Source organism: Hemitrygon akajei, chromosome 7 (assembly GCF_048418815.1).
Source record: "Hemitrygon akajei chromosome 7, sHemAka1.3, whole genome shotgun sequence".
Taxonomy (NCBI): domain Eukaryota; kingdom Metazoa; phylum Chordata; class Chondrichthyes; order Myliobatiformes; family Dasyatidae; genus Hemitrygon; species Hemitrygon akajei.
Genome location: NC_133130.1, coordinates 96,442,289 through 96,449,018, shown reverse-complemented (window position 1 = coordinate 96,449,018; position 6,730 = coordinate 96,442,289).

The following is a 6,730-nucleotide window of genomic DNA, read 5'->3' as shown; positions in this document are numbered from 1 at the left end:
TGTCAAACAGTTTCTAAATTACATCAGTCGTGTGCACTGTGTGGCCATTAGACACTACACCATGCTTAGAGTGAACAGTTTTTAAATAGCTTCGGTTGCATGTGTTTGTGTTCAAAAAGCAGTGATTTTTTTCAGTGATACTTGACAAGAAATAATCAATAAGACAACTCCAAGCTGTTTTGCTCACCGTGGTTTCAAGCATTCAGGCTTGGAAATGCCAGAAATGACTGAAAGTGAAAATGAAACTATTTTACTACTTCAACAAGTTAGGAACTAGAAGAATTTGAAGATATTGTCAATCATCTTGGATGTTACCTTTGGTCCCCACTGGACACTCAGCTCTCCCCTGTGGCTCCAAGTAGTCATCTGCATGTGACAGCGGCCGCATCCACTTCGACAGGTGGGAAAAATCAGCTGAGGGTAGCTGGCAGTTCTTGTACCCCAGTAAGATAGGGACATGCCTGTCCTAGCATGCAAAGTCACTTCCTGCTGACTTGCCAGATGAGATCTACAGTGAGATCCAATGGTCAGGGAGGTGGTTCTACAACACTCCTTGGAGAGCAAAGAGCACGACGAGGCTCAGAAGTCTTGGTCATCCACTGCAACCAGGGAAGACCCCAGTTCTGATGTCTACTCATTTCACTGGATCCAGACTTCTTAGCTCAACAGAGTGGAACTGCCCCAGTGCATTGGCTTTCCCACTTTAAAAACTCCTCCGCGCAGGTTTCCTCCCATCATCAGAAATGATGGACAACCACAACATTAGTAGTGTTCTAATTTGTTCTGTATTTCTTTTAAATACATAATTTGTTACTCAGTTAAATGGTACTTTGTCTTCTTTATACCTTTTTAATTATTTCCATGAAAATTTGGTTAATTGGGGCAGTTGCTTAAAATGTACTGGTGCTGATATGTACAGATTAATCAGAATCCATGGTACTTAATTAAATAAAGGAATTATTAGTAATTTAAGCATTTATTCTGCATCTTTTTGAGGAATAATTTGTCATCAATTATTGAGGAAGCAAATTGGCAGAGCTGAGGAAACTAGTTTGCCACTGTAAAGGTCTGGTTTCAAATTCCTGAGTCTCTCATCCAGGATGAAAAGAGAATGTACAAGTAACACAAGCTATGCTACCATGGAAATGAAGCTTCTGAGTCAAAGCTTCCACAGAAAATGAAAGACACGCTTACAAACAGATACCTTTTGTGAATCTCCTTCTCTACAATAGAAAAGTCTGCATAGCGACCTCACTCGATCGAACGTTCACTTCGAATTCATTTGTGTGATGAACATATTCAATAGAATAAAATAAGCGACAAGATGTAGTTTCTCGTTAAATGCATGAAGTCTAACATACCGGATAGGAGATAATGGATCAAAGAGAGTGCTCTATGATACATATGCTCAAAGCGAAAGGACACAAATTCTCATTCTTCTCGAGAGTGGACGAGGCTGGTGAAGGACCTGATAGAAATGGGGCAATCACTCTGCTGGGTGTACTGTATAGATCCCCCTCCCCCCCCCATAACAATGGAGGAACAGATTGGGACGCAGATTTTGGAAAGGTGCAAAAATTACAGAGTTGCTGTCCTTAATATTGATTGGCACCTCCTTAATGGAAAAGGCCTGGATAGGGCAGAATTTGTTACACGTGCCCAGGAAGGATTCCTGACACAAAACATAAACAGAGTGATGAGAGGATAGGCCACATTGGATCTGGTACTAGGCATTGAACCAGACCAGGTCTCAGATCCCTCGGTGAATTAGCATTTCGGAGACAGTGACCAAAACTCCCTATCCTTTACCACAGGCTTAGACAGGGATTAGGTGCAGATGGTATGGGGAAGTATTTAAATGGGTGAGAGGGAATTATGATGCTATTAGGCAGGAACTTGGGAGTATGAATTGGGAATGGGTATACTCAGGGAATTGCATGACAGAATTGTGCAGGTTGTTAGGGAGCTGCATGAGGTTCCGGATAGGTTTGTCTCATTGAGGCTGGGAAAGCATGGTAGGATGAACAAAACAGAAAAGAGCTGTGGAACATCTAGTCAAGAGGGAGAAGGAAGCTTACTCCAGGTTTAGGAAGCAAATTTCGGACAGAGTTCTAGAATGTAACAAGATAGCCAGGAAGGAGCTTAAAAATGGACAGGAGAGATGGAATGGGGGATTTAAAGGCCTTGGCAAGTAGGATTAAGGAAAACCTCACGGCGTTTTACAGATATGTGGAGAACAGGAGGATGACCAGCATGAGGATAGGACTGATCAGGAATAGAAGAAGAAACGTGGCTGGAGTTGTAAGAGGTAAGGTAGGACCGTAATGAATACTTTGCTTCAGTGGGATTTTGATGGTTGTGAGGACAGTGTAAAACAGGCTGGAACATGTCGACATTAAGAAAGAGGATGCGCTGGAACTTTTGAAAAACATTGGGATAGATAAGTCTTTGGAGGCCAGACAAGATAGACCCCAGGTTACTACGGAAAGTGGGAAGAAATTGTTGTGGCTTTGGTGGTGAGTTTTGTGTTCTCACTAGCCACAGGAGTAATATTAGATGATTGGAGGGTGGCAGGTGTTATTCCTTTGATCAAGAACGGGAGAAGGAATGACCCTGGGAATGATGGACCAGTGAGTCTTGGGAAAGTTATTGGAGAAGATTCTCAGAGACAGGATTTATGAGTATTAGGAAGCATTGTCTGATAAGCGATAGCCAGCCTGGCTTTGTGAGGGGTAGTACATGCCTCAACAGGTCTGACTGAATTCTCTGAAGATGTGACAAAGCACATTGATGAAGGAAGAGCAGTGGGTGTATGGTATATGGACTTTAGTAAGGTTCTAACGGAGGCTTAATTAGATAATCAGGAGGCATGGGATCCAGGGAAACTTGGCTGCATGGATTCAGAATTAGCTTGCCTTTAGAAGCCAGAGGCTGATTGTAAATGAAGCATATTCTGCCTGGAAGTCAGTGACCAGTGGTATTCTGTAGTGATCTATTCTGGGACCTCCGATCTTTATGATTTTTATAAATGACTTGGATGAGGAAGTGCAAGGGTGGGTTAATAATTTTGCAGTTGACATGAAGTTTGGTGGAGTTGTGGATAGTGTAGAAGGTTGTTGTAGTTTGTAGCAGGACATTGACAGAAGGAAGAGCTGGGCTGAGAGGTGGCAGATGGAGTTCAACTGGGAAAAGTGTTAAGTGGTTCACTTTGGAAGGTCAAATCTGAAGACAGAATACAGGGTTAATGGCATAATTTTATGTTCTATGTGCAAGATTATGAGGGCTTAGGTAGAGCAGATAGTAAGAAACTCCTTCCCATAGAGGAGGCATTTAGAATTAGAGGGCACAGTATAAAAAGTTTAAAGGGGATCTGAAAACAAATCTTTTTGACCCAGAGGGTGATTGGATTCTGCGATGCACTGGCTGAAAGGACAGTGGAGGCAAAAGTTCTCACATTTAAGAAATATCCAAATGGACACTTGAATTGCCAAGGCAGAGTACGTCAGTGAGCAAATGCTGGTACATTGGAGTAGTATAGTTCATGGCAGGCATGGACAAGCCAGATCAAAGGACCTTTTTGGGTGGCTCCATTACTCAAACATGCTTGGCATGGAGCATGGATCTAGAAATAATTGCAGAAGATGTGTTTGGGATTGCTGAGATTTTGAACTGTTTGGATTCAGGGCTCCCTATATGCTGGCGTCATTCCTGAAGGAGGCGACGAGTAGAAATATCCACAGAACTGACTGGGAGGGATTCCTGTGAACACAAAATGGCTGATGTCTGCAGGGGATAGGAGACAATAGCTTCAGATGTAAGAAACATTGTGTTGCTGCTACAAGTCAAAATTAATTTTGGAGATAAGTGTATTAGGAAAAAATGTAGAAGGACTGAGGGATTGGACACTTGACAAATGGTAGTCAAAGCAGCACAAAATGTTGCAACATTTTGGCTCACAAAGTTACCCATGAATTTACCAAATAAGGAAGAAATGCAAAAATAATCAATCAAATGTCTGGTTTAATCTTATTTAACAATGAACTGTTCTGTTAAGGTATGGGATGTAAACATTTCCAACAACAAACGAAACCAATAAAGGGATAAAAATAAACAAAAACAAGCCTCTGCTGTGAGAACATAGTTTCAGTTTGAAATGCTGTGAAATGTGCTGAACTCAAAAGTTTGAAGATTTATCTCAAGCGGTTTTGTTAAAGAAATGAATTAGAATTTATTTTATAATTTCTATGCGAAACATAGTTGAGTAATGATTAGATTTGTGTTATTACTTCAAAAACAGGATGGTCCATTAATCAGAGAGTTACTGTAGACACATCACATTTGGTCAGTTGGATGAACTTTGTTAAATTGTTTTCCTTTCTTCATTCATGTCAATAAATGGAATTTGTGAGCATTTTGCCTTCCTGTCTAGACATTGAGATGGACAAGGATTTGCACTTTTGGCCAAGTTCACAAGTAGATACAAACCTGCCCTTTATAGATCCCCTTATTTCCAGGTGAGTTGGTCTCTCAGAGTGGATGGATTGTTTCTGGGGAACTTACCTCACAAAAGAGGACTATGCCTGCATTCCCATGCTAAAAGACAAACTATCTGATCCCCCTGCATTTGGTGAGGTCAGCACCTGGTCTCAGGTTACAGGGGAAGTCGTTTAAAGTTCAAGCTCAAGGTAAATTTACAACAAATTATGTAAATGTTCCAAATACTAACTTGAGATTCATTTTCTTGTAGACACTTATGAGGAAAAATAAAAGGAATTTATGAAAAACTAAGCATGGACGAAGATTGACAACCAATGTGAGAAAAGAAGGCAAATTGCAAATAAAAAATACTGAGAACATGAGTTGTAAAGAGTCCTTGAAAGTGAGTCAATAGGTTGTAGAATCAGTTCAGAGTTGAGGTGATTGAAGTTATCCCTGCCAGTTCAGGCGCCTGATGGTTGTAGGGTAATACCTATTCCTGAACCAGTTGGTGTGGGACCTAAGTATCTCCTGCCCATTGGTGAGAACATCGCTTGAACAGTGAGATTATTTGATGATGGACGCTGCTTTCTTGTGACAGCAGTTCATGTAAATGGGCTCAATGGTGGGCAGGGTTTTGCCAGTGATGAACTGTGCGACAAAAGATCTAGGTGAGGAAGGTTTGGACCCAAGTGCTGGAGTATCCAAGACTGGAATCGACGCAAGATATGAGACTGAAATGAAAACACGGTTCTAATCTAGACGCTAGACCAGAATCCAAAATTGATCTGACAATTGAACAACAAACCTCAGTTCAGGTGCTCTTTAAATATTAAATCCTGGTGCCAAAACTTGGCCAACAATTAGCAGGGGTGGCCTGAATTTTTTAAAGGGACCTCACCAGCTATCCATATTCCGGAGAGTTGATGTGTCTAAACCCCAGAAGCTAGCGCGCTTGGGAGTGTGTTGTAACAGACTGGGCTGTGTCCATCACCTTCTGTAGCCTTTTCTGTTTCTAGGCATTGGTGTTTCCATATCAGGCCATGATGCAACTCTTCACTGCGCATCTCTAGGAGTCTGTCAACGTTTTAGGTTCAAGTTCAAGTTCAAGTTTATTGTCATTCAGCCATACACGTGTATCCAATCTAATCAAATCAATGTTCCTCTGGGACCAAGGTGCACAACACAATACATATATCCCATAGAGCATGTAAAATAATATTAACGCAATCATATTAACTGATAATAAAGGTGACATAAAGTGTATCTAGGACATATAATTAAATATACAACAGTAGAGTGCCATTGGCACTGTCATAATAATGTGTGTTGTGTGGTAGCAAGGTGCTCAGATGTCTCACAGCCTGGGGAAGAAGCTGTTACCCAGCCTAAAAGTCCTTGTTCTTGTACCTTCTGCCTGATGGTAGGAGGTCAAAGAGATGGTGGGATGAATGGGAGGGATCCTTGATAATGTTAAAGGTTCTTTTAGATGACATGCTGAATCTGCACAAGTAACTAAGAAAGTAGGACTGAAATGAGTAGGTATTTCTTCATTTAGAGGGATGGTGAACTTGTGGTGAAGGCTATTGAGGTCAAGTCCCTGATTGCATTTAAGAAGGAGGCAGATAAATTTTTGAACATAAAAGACATCAAGGAGTGTGGGGACGGTGTGGGAACATTGTATCAGGATGATCTTGCATTATCATGATTTTTACAGAGCATGAAAATTAAAATCAACTGCAGGTGCTGGAAATCTATCATGAAAGCAGAAAATGCTGATAACTCTCAGCCTGTCAGGCAGCATCTGCGGAGGGAGAGACGGAGCCCCATTGACAAGTTGGACATCTTTTAGCCTGTGAACCCAGCCCAGGGTACACCATCTTGGTTAGGTAACCATCTTTTTTCTGAAGAGCAGTTGGATATGCTAAGCAGGTTTTTAGTAATGCTAAATCCAACCCTCTTCAGGCCAAAGGTGCTCCCCCCACATATTTTTGCTCCAGAGACTTTTTGCAAAAGATTTCAAACTGGGCATTGCTGGAATGGCAGAAAGAGCTAGCATGTGGAAGCGCTATGATAAAATGGCCCCCTCACAATTGAATTAAATTCACTCAAAGTCACTCAGGTTACTTTGCAAGTTCTTATCAATTACAGACATGTTCAACCTTATTTGCTATATTGAATTTCTTACATGTCACGAGTCAGACTGGAATTATCTCTTGACTATTCTTCTCCCGATGCAGGTACACAAAACGTC